The sequence below is a fragment of the Podarcis erhardii genome (genome assembly GCF_964252035.2).
Source record: "Podarcis erhardii genome assembly, chromosome: 16".
Classification (NCBI taxonomy): domain Eukaryota; kingdom Metazoa; phylum Chordata; class Lepidosauria; order Squamata; family Lacertidae; genus Podarcis; species Podarcis erhardii.
In genome coordinates, this window is record NC_138514.1 from 33,103,601 (window position 1) to 33,124,627 (window position 21,027).

The following is a 21,027-nucleotide window of genomic DNA, read 5'->3' on the forward strand; positions in this document are numbered from 1 at the left end:
GAAGCAGAATTCAATAGGGCTCACTCCCAAATAAGCTAGGTTCAGATTGCAGTCTATAGTCCACTACGACTATTGCTACTATTTCTGTACCATCCATCATCCAAAGATCAGAGGGCGGTATGCAATATAAAAACACAAAAATACATAGCATAATAACAAACAAAAACTATACCCCAAACAACAACAACATAACCCCCATCAATTAATTGCACAGGCCTAATTTAACTGGCGTAGGGATGTTTTGTTTAATATTATTGGTAGGCTGAAGGGCATTGTGAGATCTTTAAAAGACTCAAGGCACACATGGCTAAAAACTGCATAAAATTCACAAATGCTAATTTATGTGGCTGAATGCAAATTTTGGCTGACTTCCAGGGGGAAACGCTGTCCTGTAAACAAAGTAAAATATTGTTCTTGTTTGTTTCAATAACAATTGCTTCCCCCGAGACATCCCAAAGCAATAAGCACTATAGTACCATATATAAAACAGTTACACATATAAGAAACAATTAAAGTGATTGCGTATATAAAAACCATTTAGAAATCATAAATATAAAAGCAGTTAAAGAAAATGACAACAGCATGTATTTAAGATCAATTCAGATCCAAAACAGATACTGTTGGTTTATCAATAGGGCCGGACATTGGAAACTTGTTACAAAAGAGGGGGCTTGTTTTTTCCTTGCCCCGGACCCTATGATAATATTATCCTTTTCTGCAGTACCAAATCTGGCGAAGTCACCATCTTTGGTCCAGCATCTCGATTCAAAATGGTGCCCGGCATCCAAAGACAATGAAGACCGCTGTCCCATCTCATGAATTCTCGGGCGGTGTTTGGAGATGGTATCTTAAGAAGTGGCCAAACTTATGCTTAAAAAGTGGGTGACGGTGTAATTTGGCCCCACCTTCTTGATTCAAACATGGCACTTGGCATCCAAACTTGGTAAAGACTTGCAAACCCTTCTGCCAAGTTTGGTGACAATATTTTGAGAGGTGCCAAACCCCGGTGAAGTCATGCCAAAGTGATGCTCTGGTCCACCGTCTTATTTTGAATTGGTGTCTGGCATCTCAGCAGTTACAAAGACCACTGCCATCCCCACCTTAGGAACCCCCAGGCCAACTTCAGCGATGGTCCAGCTGGACTCGGGTTCAGCTGGAGAACCCGAGTTTGGGAAACCCTGATCTAGTGTGTCACTGGAGTATGGGATGAATGAACTTGGCTGGTCTTCCAAAGTAGATCCTAAATCAGAGTCACACGACTTCCAGCTCTCTGCATCCCTGACCTTCAGCTGTGCTGGCTGGAGTTGATGCAGTTTAGTGAAATCGGGGGGGGGGGGGGCTGCGTATTAAGGACATAACCCAGCCCTGCTGGATCATGCTAATGGACCTCCTGGTCCAGCAACCTGTTCTCACAGTGACCAGCCAGATGCCCCCAATGGAAAACCTGCCAGCAGGGCCCTGAGTGTGAGAGCACTCTCCCCTCCCGTGGTTTTCAGCAACAGGCATCCAGAAGCATACTGCCTCTGACTATAGGATATAAAACCATATATACTAAAGACAGCACACTCACCACTGTTTCCAGGAAACTGAACCACGGGTAAGCACTGCGACCCCTGGAGTCTTTCACCACTCAGAGACTGGAGTGGTACCCAACAATGCATTTCTTCTTGTTAGCAGGCAATAAGGTGTTTTTTTGCCAGCTCAGTCTGGAATGGGTTTCCTACAACCAAAGAGTGAAGGAGAGCCTGAGAGCATCACCAATATAGTTGCATCATTCTACATCACTGTTTTTTTAGACAGTCTCGTGAGCCAAAATAAAGACAATTAAATAATCATGGGCCTCTGCTCTCAAGAGGAATACAATATGACATTGACGAGAAGACCCTGCTGGGCTTTGCAAGTAACAAACAAACAAACAAACAAACAAGACTGTGGCAGTCATGTGGCAACAAGGCTGAAAACAGGGACGTGCAAAAGGTTAGGAAGTGATTAAATGTGTTCACATGTACTAGTGAGCACAGACTTTGTTTTGGGATGGGGGAAGATGAAGATTAAAGGCATGAAGGCAAAGGGTTTTTTTCTTAAGTGGGTTGTTTTGAAGGAGATACTTCAACAGAGAGGAAAAGAGACATCATCATAACATTTCACATGGAAGTGAAACAAACAAATAAAGGTTGTAGCCAATAGTTAAGAGGCAACAATACTTCTGAATGCCAGCTGCTGGAGACCAAGGGAGAGGGAGGGTGCCCTTATGCTTGAATCCTGCAGGCTTTTCCCATTGGGGCATCTGGTTGGCTGCTGAATTAGATGGACCGTTGGCCTGTTCCAGCAGGCTCTTCTTATATACTCGTTAGACTGACTGAAATTGATGGAGCCAAGTTAAGTCATGAGCCTACCTTGTGCAGCTTTAGCATGGGGTACAACCCTAGATCTACCAATCCTGGTGGCAAGGATGATGATGGTGCGTTTTTATATAAAGTGGTACCTCGGGTTACAGATGCTTCAGGTTACAGACACTTCAGGTTATAGACTCCGCTAACCCAGAAATAGTACCTCGGTTTAAGAAGAGATGAGAGCAGAAATCGTGCTCTGGCGGCAGCAGGAGGCCCCATTAGCTAAAGTGGTATCTCAGGTTAAGAACAGTTTCAGCTTAAGAATGGACCTCCAGAACAAATTCAGTTCTTAACCCGAGGTACCACTGTAGCGTCATCTGCATGCATTGTGCTTGTTGAAGAGCAAGGGGACAGGCGCTTGCCTTGAGGAGCTTCCAATCTGAAATGATGGGGGAGAGAGAGACAGACAGAGAGAAGTGGGGAGGGAGAAAGACAACTTTTGCCATTTTCTCCCCAAAAGGACCAGGCAGCCACTCACCCTCCTTTTCCCCCAGTATGTTGGTGGGGATGTTTCCTCTGTGCAGTGGGCTATATCTGGGCTATAGGATATGAAAAGGCGAGCAGGAAGGTGTGTGTGTGTGGGGGGGGGGGAAATAAGGGAGGAGGTCAGGGCTGTAATTGCTTCCAAGGTCCCACAAAAGGAGATTATTATACAAACCTGTTTCTCCCCCTGCTTTCAAGCATCCCTACCCCTCCCCTTAATGATTTTAGGAACCTGTAAGAGCACTGATCTGGAAAGCGTCAGACTTCCCTCACAAAACCACTAAAGCAAACCTGCCTTTTGATCAGATGGGTTTTGAAAGGTTACATTGATTTATTGTCAGAGCTTCCTGGCAAAGCCTCCTTTGGTTTTTGGGCAAATCATTTGGGAAGGAGGTAAAGGCGCGAGGGGGAGGGGAGAGAAGGAAGCCCAGGGAGTTGGAGAATGTTGTTTCCTGGGTTTATCCAGGCTGGTTCCTGCAGTGGGTCATTAACGTGACATGAGTTCCATCATGGGAACTATGGGGTGTGCGTGTGTAGGAGGAAACCTGTGTTGTTCACCTTTGCAGAAAAGTATTTGTGTGCACCGAAAGTATTATAAATAATATAAGGCAGCCTTTGCCAACCAGCTGCCCTCTGGATATATTGGACCACAATTCCCATCAGTCCCAGTTTTAGTCCAAAACATCTGGCAGGCACCTGGTTGGCAAATGCCGATATAAGGTGATAGCCAATGTTAATCATGCTCAGAGCAGATTGATTAAAATCGGTGCGTGCGCTGAAATGAGTCGTCGTTGTAATATAGGGTGAAAGCCAATGTTACTCATGCTGTAGACCTATGAAATCAATGCAAGGTTCATTGATTTCATTCAGTCTTTTTTTTTTTTGTAAACCAAGAAATCTTTAGATTTCATTCAGTCTACTCTGTGTATGGTTTAGTTGGGTATCACTGCTAAGACCTCAACATTTCTCCTAAGTACTGTATAAGAACAGAGAGTGTCCTCTTTGGCTTAATGACAAATGGGAGAAAGAAAGGGGTGGGCAGAGAGGGAGGAAGCTAATTTGGGTGCCAGCTCTTACATAATAGTTACATAATGACCAGGTGGAATAGCCGCTGTGGGGGGTTCAGTTCTGGAGGATGTCAATGGCAGTCGGCCCCAGCCAACTGAGCTAAATTTGAATATGTGTGAGATTTAAGGTGGGTACAGTCTGACTCCAGCAAGCTCCCACCTGCTGGCGTTTGAAGCAGAGCACACAGGTGAGCAGGCCCCGATCCATGCAGATCCTGTTGTTTCCTGAGAAATGCTGCAGTTTGTTGTGTTTCCCCGCAAGTCAGCTTCTGTCCCAATGGGAAATTTTAAGCAGAGGTGTGTACACGAGACAATTCTTGCACATGTGCAGACGACAGCTTCATTGAATTCGAACAGGAGTTTGGCAAACAATTCAGGCAATGTGTGTTGGGTGAAGACTTCCCAGCCCTCTCCCAGCAACATTTTGGGCAATATTCCGGTGGAGGGTGGGCCCAGAGGCAAAAGTGGTTGGAACAATGTAGAAACTGACTTTATTTTTATTTTTTTAAGAGTAGGCTAGTTTAGTTTAAATCTGTATTTTCAAAAAATGAAATCTAATAAAGAGATTAAAAAATAGAAAAGAACGTAGGTCACTTCTGGACAATCTGTATGTTGTAGTACACAAGGTGGCAACACGAGAACAGGGCCTTTTCTGTGGTGGCTCTGTGTTTCTGGAATGCTCTTCCCAGGGAGACTCACCTGGAGCCTTCATTATATATCTTTAGGCAGCAAGCAACTCCCCCTTTATGTGGGGCTTACATTCCGAAGCACCACACGTTTAAGTGAAATCGTGAGTAATGGGAGCAGCAATGTAAAAGCCTGCAAACATCCTCTAAACCTCTGGAAACCCTTGGGGGGGGGGGAAACCATCAGCACTCCTGGGATTGCACTTTCAAAGGCTTGTGGGGTTGCACGATGGCCATCATCTCAGGTGGCTTTAGAAGATGACGGGACAAATTGATGGAGGGCAAGGCTACCAATGGCTACTGACAGAGACCTGCCACCTCCACTGTGGGAGGCAGTAATGCTTCTGAATGCCAGATTTTGGAAAGCACAGGAGAGTGCACTTGTGTTCGAATTCTGAAGCTGGTTGGCCACTGAGAAGAGATTGTTGGACTAGATGGACCTCTGGCTTGTCTTAGTTAATGCCAGAACTCTGATTATGGGGTCTGGCGTTGGAGTGGGGGCTCTGTAATTTGGACGTTACCCACTATAACCCCCAACTATTGCATAAGTCTGATTAGTGCCTCCATTTTCCAGTCTTAAAACTGGTTTTCCTCATTTCCACATCAGTTTCCAGTTAAAATAAAAACTCTTGAAAATTCTCTTGAAAATCCATCAGCATCCTAGTGTGAATTTGTCCTAATATCCACAATTTTTTTGTTTGCCATTACCTCCAATATACAGTGGTACCTCGGGTTAAGAACTTAATTCGTTCTGGAGGTCTGTTCTTAACCTGAAACTGTTCTTAACCTGAAACACCACTTTAGCTAATGGGGCCTCCCACTGCTGCCTGCCGCCGGAGCATGATTTCTGTTCTCATCTTGAAGCAAGGTAATATTTCTGGGTTAGTGGAGTCTGTAACCTGAAGCGTATGTAACCTGAAGCGTATGTAACCTGAGGTACCACTGTAGATATTATTGCGAATTGATCTTCTCCAGTATGAACCATTTTTGTGTGTTGTTTTCACCAGTGTATTAATTTTTATGCCCCAGTAGATGCATTTTTGTACGTGTTGCTTGGCTGGAGAACTGCATTGCAAAATTTGGAGAAGTGCGAATTTCTCAGGATGGCAATGTTTTGGTTACTGCATTCTTCCAGAAAGTGCAGATTGGGTAGGCTGGCCTTTAAATGTGAACTGAACTGAATTACTTCCTTATCCCTGTGTCTGGGTTCTCTGGCTAGTTTCTGGGCCAATGTCACAGCCAGCGCTGGTTACAATTTCCCATGCGCTGTGCGGCAATTATGAATGGATCACACAACACATAAGGCTGCTTGAGTGGGACTCGAAAAGCTGAATTCTTGGGTTGGGAAGCCTCAGTTGCAGCAGAGGCTGCAAGGAGTGAGGCAGTGTGCAAGCCCACCATCCTCCAATTTCATTATGGGATGCAAAGCATTAATTCACCTTTGTCTGACTCTTCCATCCTTCTCTGACACACAGAAACCACCACTACAGTTACACTTCCTAATAAATTGGGAAATATTAGCCAGGCCCCTAAAAGCCTTTGATCAGCTGAGTGAGACATTTTTTTATATAAAAGGCATCTCAGGGCCAACTGAAAAAGAAAACAACAGCTAAGATTGACATTTAGATAACAGAAGCTGGATGCTTCTGTGGTGCTGCCATGGATGCAATGGTCTTTGCCTCCATCTTCCTGTTCTGTAAAATGGCAATATTAACGTCTTTTGTGGACAAATGTTCCTTGCCTCCTGTAAATTGGGCATACTAACACCTTGTATTTCATGGATAAAACCCCAGTGCTTTTAATAGCTGCTTGAGAGACCATCTCTCTCTCTCTCTCTCTCTCTCTCTCTCATTATTCAAAAGGTGTTCCCCAGCATCTCCTGTCTCCTCTTTCTCTGCACCTGTATGCCTTGACATCTTCCTTCTTGGGGCTTCATTTCCCCAGCCCTCAAGCCCAATGGCTTCTACTAAAACAGGCAGCCAGGCAAAATGACTTGAGCGCCACTCCTTTCCCCCATTTAAATCCCAAGGTTTTCGTTTTCAGGCCTTCATCACTAAAGATGAAACACCCTGTCTTTGGAGGAGGAATCACCATCCTGTCTGCCACCCGGTGGGCAGAATCAGATGCACATTAAATCTCTGAGTCTCTTCTCCTTCCTCATGATAGCTTGAATATTTACAAAGGGACGTCTATTTCTTTTATGAATTGGGCCATGCAGCTCAGTTACTTTCTATGCCTTCCCTCTTCATTTATTCCCTTTTTCTTTTGGATTTTAGCTTCTATTTTTTTAAAAAAAGATTCTGGTCTGCTTGATTCCCTGATGAATAGCTTAAATAGGAATATAGAAAGCCACCTTATACTGAGTCACAAAAATGTAGAGTTGGAAGGGACCCCGGGGTCATCTAGTCCAACCCCCTGCAATGCAGGAATTTCAACAAAAGAATACAGCTGGTCTTTCTGGATCAGTACTGTCTGCAGTGGCTCTCCAAGGTTTCAAGCAAGGGGCCTCACCCAGCCCTACCTGGAGATGCCAGGGATTGAACCTGGGACCTTCTGCATGCAGGGCACGTGTCCTGTCAACTGAGCTGTGGCCCTTACAACCATGATCCCTAGGTTGACAAACTCCCAGCAGCTCCCTTTTCTCCAAGCCTGAGCAGAAGACAATGCTTTGAAGTTCCCTCTGCTTTCCTTTTTTAAAATATTCACAAATACTTTTAATATTTCCATATGGCAAACACTGCAGGCAAACACATTTAGGATGTTAGGGAGAGAACTCCATAGCCCTCAATTATTCATATTATTTGCCCACCATCTTGTAATCTGAACAGCAGATTCAAAATTAATAGGGTTATATACATATATGTTTACTTTAAGTTTCTCCCTCTCCTCAAACTCCATTTTCTCTCTTGTACTCTTTGAGTGGGGGGTGGAAGACGAGTGGCTTTCTGACACCCCCTCCCCCCCCAAAATGGCGAATTCATATGGAATGAATAAGGGAGCAGCCTTCTCTTGTGCACTCAAGGCATTGGATAGCATGAATCTAGCTTGGACAGAGCTGGGGAAAAGAAAGCCACAAATAGAAAAGGCAAGTAAAATGACAAAGGGGGTTAAAATAGAAAAGATGGAAGCTTTTTGAGACTTCAATTTTTTGCTAGTGTGGAAGCTGACCTGAAGCCAAACTAAATCCATTGCATGCAAACATGCATTTAAAAATAAATAAATGCAAAAGGTACCTATGCTCTCTTTTTTTTCAAAAGGGAAAAGTAGCCTTCATTTTCAGCTGAGAAGTGCAGAGGAGAGGCACCTAACCCTCCCCCTCCCCCCGTTTTTATGCTGCAACTCCTTTCCCCTCCAACATTCCCCCTTGCAGGCTTCCATGGGCTTGTTTGCCCTGAAAAACGTTTCTCTGCGATGATGGTGGGAACGCAGTTTAGGAGAGGGAAGGTGCGGCGGTGGCAGAAGGGTGAAGCAGCCTGCATCATTGCTAGACTGAAAAATCGGTTCTGCCTGAAGCTGCTTTTTTCTCAAAAGCTGCCATTGGGGTTGCAGTACAAAGGCCTGTGTGCAGATGTGCAGCTTGGGCTTGTCAGGTCTTGGCTGAGTTCCAAGGCGGCCCAGGGCTGGAGGGGAAGGGTTTGGTTCTGGAACACGCAAATGAAGATTAAGAGGGCCAGAGGCAGACAATGTGGATGAAGATGTCAGGCTGGTGGTGGTCAAGTTCCAGAGAAGGGAGATGGGGAGTCTGGTCTGTGTGTCTCGTAGGCATCTAAGGGTAGGTGAGTAAGACAAACCATGACCCCCAGATTCCCATTCCCAGAAAGAGTGAAATTTGTAGAACCAGTGATATGAAGCATCATATCAGGAACTTTTCTCCTCATTTGTCTTCTGCACAGGAACTGTAGCCTAGAGAGCCTCCTTGATGGAGAAAACTTGAGGGCTACATTTGACTGCCCTGGGCCTAAGACTCCCTATCCCTGATCTGGATGAGGTACGAAGTAGGGATCCTTGAATTGCAGGGGGTTGGACTAGATAACCCTTGGGGCAGTGGTGTAGTGGGGGGGGGCACAGGGGTGGTTGCCCTGGGTGCAAAATTCTTAGGGGCATAAAGTTTCAGCACCCAGTGCTGCCTCAATACAGCTGTGCACTTCCGTTACTGGGCTCCATTGAAAATGGCTTCTCCATGAGAACCAGGATGTGACCTCTCCAGACAACGCAACAACTCTTATTTTCTTACCTCTGTGGCTGTGATCTCCTGGGTGATGCAGATAACATTATGCAGCTGAATGCGCATGTGTACTCCATCCGCTTCCCTCCCACCAATCCTCCTCCATGTGGTCCTGGGCACTAGAACCCCATGCTATGCCACTGCCTTGGGGTCCCTTCCAACAATTCCATGATTCTATGGGAAACGATTTGAACGACTGAAAGCGCTATACAAATGTTGGCAAAGTCTTATTACGTGACCAAGCAGTGCAGCCGGGAACAGAGGATTCGAAGAGGGAATTTAAAAACAAGAAGAGAAAGAGGGGGGAACTGACAAAGACGAAAGAAGAATAAAAGGAAAGAAAGGGTGAAGTAAAACCTGGAGAATCTGCGCCATCCATCTTCATTGTCTTCCTGTGTGGAAGAACAACCCCAGCATAAGGAAAAGCCACTATCAAAGTCTCGGCTTTATTTTATATCCTATAGATCAGGAGGGAGGCAAAGCTTTATTTTCGCCCAGAGACTGATATTTTATTTCTCTCTTACCGTTTTATGTGTGAGAGATGTCAGAAAGCTGAAATAGATGGCTAATGCATAAGCAAGAGGAAGCTGGCTTGCCATGCTCCGTGTCATGAGGTCTCCCGGGGAGAACAGGTTGGGGATTTAAGGCTTGAAGGGAGACTCTGGGGGATTTTCTGCTAAAACATCTCTCTTCATAAATTCAACAGCATGGCCGGCTCAATAGGGAGACGGGGAGCTTGCGAGGCGGGCTGGGGGTGGGGGGAAGGGGCTGGCAAGCAAAGTCTAAACACTGCGCTGCCGCCATCGCACAAAGGGATCAATTACTCGCCTTTCAATCTACATACCGCATTTGTGACATTTCACTCAGAGGTTAAAGGATGGCTGAGTGGTGTGCATGAGCGTTGGATGACAAGCTTAGGGCCTGTTTAAATATGGATTGCATAGCCAACACAAACACGCCAAAAAAGACCTCCCCCCCCACCCTCGCCCCTTCATACTTGGACAAGCGTAGCATCAATTTTCTGGGCTCACGCTGACCACTCCATTTGTATCTGGAACCCCCAGGGGCAAACCCTTGTCCTCGTATATATTGTGAAATAAACTAGGTACGCGAACCACAAAAGAAGAGCGATATTAGTTACCTATAGGTAGATCACCTTTGCTTAACCAATTAAAAGAGGACTGGATTTGGAAGTGGTCACTGAAACCGGTCGCTGCAAGATCCATGGTCAGGAGCAGCTGACCACTGCCCCATGTGGCGAGCTGCATCACTGCAGCCTCTCAAGGAAGAACCTTCCGGATCTGGCCAAGCTCCACCCACCCAGTATGGCCATTGGCTGCTCCTGGGCAGGAAGGCACACCTCTTCCTGCTAGTGGTTGCTTGAGCAACATGGCCAACCTGAGCTATACCTTGCCTTGTGTTTCTGGCCTGACTTTTTGGTCCTGCCTTCTGAGCCTGATATTCTGATTGCCCTGCTGCCTTGACTCTTGGTTGCCCCTGGGTCCTGGCTCTCTCCAGTGGCTCAGCCTTAACGTCCAACAAGGACCAGAGGCTGAAAAGGGTGGCTGTACTGAAAGCAAAACAGCATTGACTCTAAGATCCTGGACTCTTCTCTGCTTGTTGGGTGCTATGCCCTCCTTTTCCTTCAGATCCCAGTTTGTTTTTTAAAGCACCTTCTGGATTAACCCCGTAATCGTCATTCCCGAATCAAAGACCAGTGTCAGAGTTGGGCCTATGCTCACTGGAAGGACAGATCGTGAAGCTGAAGCTCCAATACTTTGGCCACCTCATGAGAAGAGAAGACTCCCTGGAAAAAACCCTGGTGCTGGGAAAGATTGAGGGCACAAGGAGAAGGGGATGACAGAGGACGAGATGGTTGGACAGTGTTCTCGAAGCTACCAGCATGAGGATGACCAAACTGCGGGAGGCAGTGGAAGACAGGAGGGCCTGGCGTGCTCTGGTCCATGGGGCCACAAAGAGTTGGACACAACTAAACGACAACAATATTTCTGGTAAGGTTTGGCAGGCTTAGTGCAGGAGATCAGGACCCTGGAGAGCTCCCTAGGGAGGAGGAAGTACCAGAGGCTGGATGCAGGGCAAATTCAGGAGAGCAAGTCCAAGATGTTGCTGCAGCAATAGTCGAGGTGGAGGTGGGGGGTGGGGCAGCTGGCTGCTTACATTGTCCTGCAGCCAAGGGGTAGCCTCTAGCCACAACCTCTCTGTGGGAACCTGCTGTGACATAAAGGGGCTATGTCCTGTCCCTCTGGTATAGGCTCTGGGAAGACTGAGAGATGTATGTCTATCCCAGTTATAGGCTGGCGATGGATTCCCCACTTGTCTTGCAGAGGGCTTTGCGGAGCTGTCATCCTCTGAGTCAGAGGGGGACAGACCTACTTCCCCAGGCAAAGCAACGGTTGGTATACATACAATCATAGAACTGTAGGGTTGGATGGGTCCCAAACGGTAATCTAGTCCAACGCCCTGCAACGGTGGGTCTTCTCCCACTAGACACCCCTGCAAGGCATGTTCTCTCCAAATGTGGTTAATACCCCTAGTCTTCCCCATCTTCTGTGTCCTCAGGGTCAGGGTCTGTGAACCTTGGCAATAATTTAGCCTCCCACTGTCCCCAAGTACATTTGCACACTTACTGCCGTGTTCAAATCTGCCTGCGAAACAATTCCACAAGTCCATTCATAGGCTGACCATGTGTGTGAGAGATCTGGGGTATTATCAAGAGCAGGGTCAGTTTTTAAAGGGCTAGGAGGTTGCAAAGTGCAGGCAGGGATATATAAGGTTGCCCGGCGGTCCTCAAGGTATCCTAGAACCCAAGTCATCGAGGTGCCTTGTAGATTAGGACCTTGAACCAGTCCCAAGTACAGCACAGCAGCGCAATGAGTGTGTCATCTCACACAAAGAAATGCTAAAGAGTTGTTCGTCTGGTGCAACTCTTGGACGAGAGAGAAGAAAGGGGGGGGGGAACCCTGGCAGTAGATTTGCAGGAACCTTTTGGAGAGTTAAAAATATGTCTCCCCGAGCTGCAACAATTTCCATACATTTTTAACCTCGGGGATTTACTTAGCACATTAAGTTGAAGGCTCGGAGGCCCAGCGCTATCACTTATTCCACTTGTCCCTCCCCAGACTTACCAACCACATATTTTATCATTCGACTTCCTGGTTTTAAACTCATGTTATGGCAAATAATAGATGGTAATGCTTTCTCCCCCCCACCCCACCCTCTTATTAATGGCTTTTTTCCCTGATAGAACTTCTGCAAGTGAGAATGATTTAAAAGACAGCCTCTGAGCTTCCTTCTCCCTGGCAGTCGGCAAGGAAGCGATATCCAAAGACTGAAAAATGCAAATGTGTAGATATTTCACAGACCCATATTCCCTTCCTTGCTTGACCCCCTGCCACCCCAGATGTTTTTGAAACACAAGATTTGAGGTGGTTTATTGTTAAGAATTGTCCACTTTCATAAACCCGCAGAGGGATTGCCTGCTATGAACCCTGCTTATCCTTTTGCTGTACAATTGGCCAAGGCAGATTAAGATTGGCTTGGAATCCAACTAGCTGTGAAAGAAGTAAATTCTCACCGGCCAAATTCTTCTGGCCCCTCAGGAACTTTTAAAACACCATTTCATTGCATTTTCATCCTGGCTCAAGGCGGCATGCTGTCTACCACACTACACCACATGTTCATATGCCATGTGGGGATAATAATATGGCCTACCTTGCAAGATTGTTGTGAGGGCGACTTTCAATGCTCCTGAAAAAGAGCATCCATGCAGATCTATTCAGAAGCACTCAACGGGACTCAACTTTGCTCCGGGGCTAATGACGTTTCATAATGTTTGACCAGCAATTTGCATGCTACATGGCAGCGATAAAAGGTTTCTTCTTAGTTGCCTCGCTGAGGACTTATAACAATTGCAGTTTTGTCTCTCTTTTAGACCCTCCCATGGGATCCAGGCGCCCCGCAGAGTCCCAGTGTGAAAACACACAGAGAGAAGAAGCAACTACGGGATTGGTTTGGCAGCTGCCAAAGTCACACAACAATACACAGTGCACAGCAGTGGCTGGAGAGGCAGAGGATACAGGGTGAATGCACCGGCCATTGACAAATTTAGCATTTGGGTTACTAGTCCATACTGAGAGCACCAAGCAACTAGCGTCATCTGCTAGGTGGTTACAATATTTGACTCGCATCTGTAGCTTTGGGAAGCAGCCCAATCTGTTCTAAAGTTGCTCTGTCCACTTCGACTCAAATTAGATCTTATGAGAAACAAAGCCCTATTTTCTCCCCATTCACTATAGTGGGGAATAAAAAAAATGGAGATATATATCCCCTTTTTGGAAAAGTAGGTGACATTTTCAGGCACAGAAGGTCCTCTAGATTGGAGCAAGCTTGCCAAATTGTAAGCAGATGATATATCTGGGGGGCTTGGGCAGAGCACCTTTAAAGTTTGGGTGTTTATTATTATTATTATTATTATTATTATTATTATTATTATTAGAAACAAGTCTTGTTTTCTTCCAGACTTGGATGTAATCTGCAGGCATGCTCACCCTTCTGAGGGGATGAAACATGCTAAATTTCAGAATGACAGTTGCAGTGCTTCTCCTTCAAAGACAGACTTTACTGTTTTTGGGTGGGAATAATGGGAATTATAGGGGTGGAGGAAGAAAGATCATGGATCACTAGAAAAGACTAGAGTGGGGGGAAATGCCACTCATGCTATCGCATGCCTTCCAAACATCCTAAGAGACATCGTATGTAAGCTGTGAAACATGAAATACCATCACATGCCTGCTGCCAGCCAATACCACTGCTTATCAGCTATCAATTACTAATAACATTGCATGTCAATTTTGGGAAAAAAATGTTACACCGCGTGTCATTTATTAAAAAATGCTCAAAGAGTAAACACTGTCTCATGCCAAATATGATCACAGGATGTAACCAAACTGTATGAGCATCTAAAACAAAACACAAGTCACCAAGATCGTAAGTGATTATTGCATGGCTCATATAAATCATTCAAATGACTCAAATAAACAAAAAAACATTTAAAAATGACCCCACCATATGCTTTTCTATGTAAAGGCATTCCAGACTTTCTGAAGCTCAGAAGTCATAGCTTTTCACTGCTTACAATAAGAAGTTCAACTCCATTAAGAAGTGGACAATTTTTGTTTTTCTCAATCTACCAAACACTGTCAGATATGAAATAGTATTGCATGCCAGCAATCAAACCATCAAGTTAAAAAACAACAACTGATGGAAATAAAACACTGTGGCCAAGTACTAAAGTCAAGTATCATCAGATGTCACAATCTTTTTAAGATTCATGCCTGCACAATGAGCCTGCAAAGTAGGTTAGACTGAGACAACAGTGAATTTCCTGAAGTAAAACAGTGATGTGGAGATATGAAAGGGATTCTCTGTGGGCTGCTCCAAGACATTATGGTGGTTGTTGGATTAGATTAGAACCAAAGATTTCAAGGAAGCAGTTTTTGGCTGGTAAAAGGTAAAGGGACCCCTGACCATTAGTTCCAGTTGTGGCCGACTGCGGGGTTGCAGCGCTCATCTCACTTTATTGGCCGAGGGAGCCGGCGTGCAGCTTCTGGGTCAGCATGACTAAGCCGCTTCTGGCGAACCAGAGCAGCGCACGGAAACACCGTTTACCTTCCCGCTGGAGTGGTACCTATTTATCTACTTGCACTTGGATGTGCTTTCGAACTGCTAGGTTGGCAGGAGCCAGGGACCGAGCAACGGAAGCTCACCCCGTCGTGGGGATTCGAACCGCCGACCTTCTGATCGGCAAGTCCTAGGCTCTGTGGTTTAACCCACAGCGCCACCTGCGTCCCTATTCCACCCGCATCCCTATTTTGGCTGGAGGAGCAACAAATATTAATTTTAACTTTGTGCAATGGGCTTGCTTCTGCACACAACCACTGCCCCTCCATCCTCCATACGGACTAGCAAGAAGTGTGACCATTGCCCAATGACACTTTGCAACTTGGAAACAACAGAGGGTGTGAAGGGGTGTGTCCTGGGGGGAAAAGGAGGTCATGTGGCCTGGCGGCATAGGTGCCAACTCCATGGGGCCCTGAGTGCCCAAGCACCCACAAAATTCCACATGAAGGTGCTGGACACCCCCAAATTTCAGTGCCACGGCCGTGCCCGCTGCATGGCACCCACAGCTCCATGCACCCACGGTCGCGGGACCAAGCTGGCACTTCTGCCTGGGGGGGAAGTCCCAAGGGCCTGATGGAGAGGCCTTGAGGGGGCCACATTTGAGGGTTTCCTATTCAGAGATTCTTAACAGTAAGACTTACAGTGTGGAACTAGGGGTGTGTATATACCACACATTTAAAGCAACCCCCCTCAAAAAATCATGGGATCTGTATAATTTGTCAAGGGTGCTGGCGACTGTAGTTCTGCAATATGTGAACTACCCTTCCCAGGATTCCTTGGGAGAAGACTTGTACGGCGTGTGCCTTGGGAAGTGGTAGACTCTCCTTCCCCTGGAGGTGCTTAAGTAGGAGGCTGGCCGGCCAACTTGTGAGGGATGAGGCAGTTGCATCCTGCCCTGCCAATCCTGCCCTGAGCAGAGGGTTGGGCTAGATATCCTCTGGAGTCTCCCCCAGCTCTATGATTCTAGGTGGCCCAGACTCCGCCCTTGTGAGTGTGCAAAAATGGCAAGAAGAGCGCATTTCTGAGGACCTGTGGCCAGTTTTGGGCACCACAGTTTAGGGAGGGAATTGACAAGTAGACTTCTCTGAGTTTGGATGGCCATGTGCCAGGAATTCCTTAGCTGTCATTTCTGCATTGCAGGGGGTTGGACTAGATGACCCCTGGAGTCCCCTCCTTGACTCTGCGATTCTGTGTTTCTGTGAAAGCTCCTTTGCCAGAGCTGCTTCCATCCCCTTCTCGCCAGGCCTCGGGGACCATGGCTTCCGGGTCAGAGGAGCACAGCCTCCAAGGGGACTGGAAGCCTCCAGATCATCTCTTAGCAGAAGTTAAACGCCGGGGCCCACCCGCTGCTCGATCGACTTTACCATCACCGACGCTAATCCCATTCATCCTCGTGACAACGAAGCACCTGCAGCATTGCTGACACTGTTGCGGCATTCCGATAGATCTGGCCCCGTGTGCACTATGGGAACATAATGCCGGCTGGCTGCTCCAGGCCCCCGGCACGGGGCTTTACATAATACAAATCAATAGCATGCTAATTCAAAAATAAATCTTTTATGTACACCTGCCGGAATGATTACGCCTGTGTCTGCAGATGGGGGAGCACATGGTTCGTGCCGGTTTTGCTTCCTCGCTGCCACCGCTTTTCCCCACACCAAGCAGCCGCAGCCAAGTAAACAGAGCAAGGCCTGTCACTGGGAAGAGGGACCAGGGACTGGAAGGATGGTTAAAGGCACCATGTAATAATACCCTCCAACGTTTCTCTGATGAAAATTGGGACATCATATTCAATAATAATAATAATAATAATAATAATAATAATAATAATAATATTTATACCACACCCATCTGACTGGGTTGCCCCAGCCACTCTGGGCGGTTTCCAACATATCTAAAAACATAAAAATGTAAAAAAACTTCCCTATACAGGGCTGCCTTCAGATGTCTTCTAAAGGTTGTATAGTTACTTATCTCCTTGGCTTGGGGGGTTGCATAACTCAGTACCCTCCAACACTTCTCTGATGAAAATAGGGATGTCCTAAGGAAAAGTGGGAGAGTCCGGGATCAAATCAGAAACTGGGACAGCTTTTGTAAATCTGGGACTGTTCCTGGAAAATAGGGACACTTGGAGGGTTTGCTGTAGGTGTGTGTTATGGGAAGATTGTGTGTGTGTGTGTGTGTGTGTGTGTGTGTGTGTGTGTAGAGGTACTTGAAATTATAAATGTATGTAGAGGAAGTGGATTAGGGGGAAGGTTTTCCTCCCTCCCTCCCTCCCTCCCTCCCTCCCTCATAATGCTAAAACTCCGGGGGTGAGTGGATCCAACAAAACTGGAGGCTGGAAGGTTCAGGACAGACCAAAAGAAAGGACTTGTTCACACAGCCCATAGCTAACCTAGGAAACTTGCTTCTGCAAGATGGAGTAATGGCTACCAATATGGAAGGCTTATCAAAGAAAATCAGAGCAATTCATGGAGGAGATGGCAACCAATGGCTAGTAGCCACAATGGCTGTGATCTTCCCTCACTGTTGGAGGTAGCAATGCTACCTCTGGTGTTGGGAGTCACAAGAGTTGCTGTTGCACTCGGGTGAGCTTCCCAGGCCTAATGAGCAGAGCAACTCATCTCTGGCAGGTCTTGCCTCCATGAAGCAGCTGCTGAGACTGAAGCTCCCCACCTCCCCACAGCTGCCTAAGTCCCCTCCTCTCCAGGGTTTTTCCCAAGCAATCAGAGACTGTGCCTCCATGAAGCTAACTTCTCCACCCTCTTCATGCCTCTTCTGGTTCTGGGAGACCAGGGAGGAGGGGACTCCTCCTCCCAGTCTTCTCCCTCTGGCCACTCATTGTAATCCCACCACCACTTACTGGGCTCTGAGCCTTTTTTCCTTGGGGTCCCCCAGCTGGTTCCTTCCAACACCCCCTGTGTCCAGCCAGTCTGTTACATTCTGAAAGCCAGTGTCTAAAAACAGCAAACTGCACCACTCAGGCAGTCTCTGCCCCTAACAGTGGCCTGGCAGCACACGGAATTTCAAACAGCTTAGAGACTTTAACCAACTAGATCCCACCATTTCTTCATTGTCCTCCTCTGGGGAAAGTGGCAAAGGGATAGGAGGCTGCCTTGAGGGTATCAAATTATTATTATTATTATTATTATTATTATTATTATTATTATTATTATTAAATTAAATTATTTAATTAAATTTGTTTACCACCCTTCACCCATCAATCTCAGGGCAGTTCACAAGATAGCTGCTAAATAGGGGTGGAATGGATGTAATTACCGTAATCAGGGCAAGCCTCTCTATCAGGATTCTCCTTATCCACACCCTCCTGGAATGTCTTTGGCTGAGTTTTGTGTGTCCTTGAACTCTGATAATCTCTCTCACCTGCCTGGCTGAAGGATGGAGAGGAGGGCTCATGTAAAAACCAACCTACTGTACAATGACAAAATTTTACAATGGTTGCCCCGCCCACTTTGTCCCTGGTCCCGCCCACCAGTGACATATGCCCTCCCCCTCAGAGGTTGCCCAGGAGGGAATGCTGCCTTCAGTCAGAAAAATGACCCCTTGCCTTTGCAAATATATATAGTGTCACTCAAACACGAAAGAACGCATGGGATTGTCAGCCTTGTCTCAATGAGTTATTCAAAATCTTCTCTTCTCCGCATGCCCCCAGCACCCCTTCCCCAAATCTGCAAAATATAAGTAACCCATTGAGAGCTTTAAAAAGAGGGAAAAGAATCCTCACTTAGCCCAAACCTCCTTTGCTGATAATATTGCAGCAATGCCGAGGCTCTCTTTCCCATAAATGTTAAGCAGACCTCCGTAAAACTAATTGGAATTTACTGCACATGTGAACAACTGCATATCAATGAGGTTTTCTTGCTCCAGGCAGGTTTGAGGAAGAGCTAGCGGGGTGTTCCCCCACCAACACATCCCTCCAGAAGGATGAAATGTTTGCCGTACCCCATTTGCTTAGAATCAAAAGGCCAACTTGGTACATTTCCCTCTCCCTTTGAGGGCTGTAGTTCCATTTGATCACAGCTACATAAGGAGAGACACCCGGGCCTCAGTTCTCTGCAATTTGTGGGTACTCCATTTCTATAGAATCACAGTGTTGGAAGAGACCCAGGGGTCATCTAGTCCAACCCCCTGCTATGCAGGAATCTCAACTAAAGCATCCATGACAGATGGCCATCCAACCTCCGCTTAAAAACCTTCAAGGGCGGAGAGCCCACCATCTCTCGAAGGAGTCCCTTCCACTGCATTAGCAGTGTCAGAAAGTTCTTCCTGATAAGAATATAAGTTTCAAGAAAGGAGATTCCGACTACACATTTGTTTCATTTATATCTCTGCAGAACTCAAGGTGGGGTACATGGTTCTCCCCCCCCTCCTTCATTTAGGCAAAGCAACAGTGAAAGGCCCACAATCACCCAGTGTGCTTCATATCTGAGTGGGAATTCGAACCCGGGCCTCCCAGGTGCTAGTCCAACACACGAATCACTGTACCACACACTCACACTTATGTCTGCATGCATAAAAGGCTGTGTGAGCAGTGTACCATTTGCAAAGGAAAAGTGGGGTTGTGTTTCTGCTCCGCTTGTATCATGGGCAGTGAACCTGGGGTCATGTTGTTGGACTAGGCTGCCCATCATCCCTGACCACTGGCCATGCTGGCTGGGGCTGATGGGGTCCAACAATACCCAGAGGGCCACAGGCTCCCCAACTCTGCCCTCTATTGCTTAAAGCAATTTATTGGGGGGATTTAAGTGGACTTTTGCACTACAACCTAATACAGTGGTACCTCGGGTTACAAACGCTTCAGGTTACAAACTCCCCTAACCCTGAAGTAGTACCTTGGGTTACAAACTTTGCCCCAGGATGAGAACGGAAATTGTGTGCTGGCGGTGTGACAGCAGTGGGAGGCCCCATTAGCGAAAGTGCACCTCAGGTTAAGAACAGTTTCGGGTTAAGAACAGACCTCCGGAACGAATTAAGTTTGTAAGCCAAGGTGCCACCGTATATGAAAGCTACAATGCCAGAATTATCTCTACCATCTTTAGGGCACTGTCTTGTCTTGGGGTGGGGAGCCTCTGGCCTTCCACAGGTTGTTGGCCTACAAGGAGCTCAAGGTGGCTCTCCCTTTCCTCATTTTATCCTCACAACAACCCTGTGAGGTAGGTTAGGCTGGAAGTCAGTGACTGGCCCAAGGTCACCCAGTGAGGTTCATGCAGCTGAACCCCGATCTCCTGGGTCTTATTCCAACACTCTAACCACTACACCGCACTGCTTCCAAATGTAAGTTTTACCTTGATGTAGTAGGCTGGCTTCTTTGAACACTTAAACACACTTCTCTCTATCCTCTGTCTCGCACCCCCCCCCTAAAAAAGGGTGCAAACAAGGCTTGTAAGGGGGTGTATCTCAGGATGGTGTGTGGCTTAGGGAGAGTCCTGAGGGCCAGATGGAGAGGTTTGGAGGTCCGCAGTTGTCCCTCAGCCTGTGGCTCCCCATTCCTGGTCTACATGGTCCTCTCCAACTCTATGATTCCCAGTGACTAAAACAGGCCTTTGTAGGCCTGGGAGGAGCTTTCCTGGCGTTCCCTTGGCGACAACGCTCCCTGGGAATCAATGATGAGATTTACTGCCTCTTCCTCCCCACACCATTCCTGCTCCCTCCACCCCAACCATTGCCAACACCTCTTATCTTAGTCACAAACATTGTTTGTTTTCAGGAGACCGCTCTGAAACCCTAGGCAAGGGCTATAAAATCATTAAGGAGCGCAGTAACTTCAAGCAGAGGCCTTTACATCACGCCCTCGGCCATTTCACGGATGGAAAAGTGTGACACGCTTGCCGCACCCCTACGTTGACACACCAGGGATGGCGACAGCAGTGATGGCCGCCCATCTGGAGGGCTTTAAAAGGGTTCAGAAGTTCATGGAGTTCACGGAAAAGAAGATGGTTGACGGCTACTAGTCGTGGTGGCCGTGTCTCTACATCCACTGTTGGAGGCAGTTTGCTTTTGGGTACAGTGGTACCTTGGGTTAAGTACAGTACTTAATTCTTTCCAGAGGTCTGTTCTTAACCTGAAACTGTTCTTAACCTGAAGCACCACTTTAGCTAATGGGGCCTCCTGCTGCTGCCGCGCTGCCGGAGCCCGATTTCTGTTCTTACCCTGAAGCACTATTTCTTTATTAGCGGAGTGTGTAACCTGAAGCGTATGTAACCTGAAGTGTATGTAACTCGAGGTACCACTGTACCAGTTGCCGGGAATCACAAGTGGGGAGAATACCACATCTTACATGCTAGAAGATGCTGGTGCTCTCTTCCACAGCAGATGAGAGCAGTGTGGTGTAAGGGTTAGAGCAGGGGTAGGCAACCTAAGGCCCATGGGCCAGATGCGGCCCAATCACCTTCACAATCCAGCCCGCGGATGGTCTAGGAATCAGCTTGTTCTTACATAAGTAGAATGTGTGC

At 46.9% G+C, this 21,027-nt stretch overlaps 1 long non-coding RNA gene across 1 annotated transcript; it reads right to left on the reverse strand.

The window, feature by feature from the left end:
- Positions 1–232: 232 nt before the first annotated feature.
- LOC309331805 lies at positions 233–20,574 on the reverse strand. Its single transcript, XR_014151975.1, has 3 exons — positions 19,861–20,574; positions 1,571–1,720; positions 233–389 (listed from the first exon to the last, which is right to left on the reverse strand). It is a non-coding gene; the product is annotated as an uncharacterized lncRNA (long non-coding RNA).
- Between the last annotated feature and the right edge of the window lie 453 nt (positions 20,575–21,027).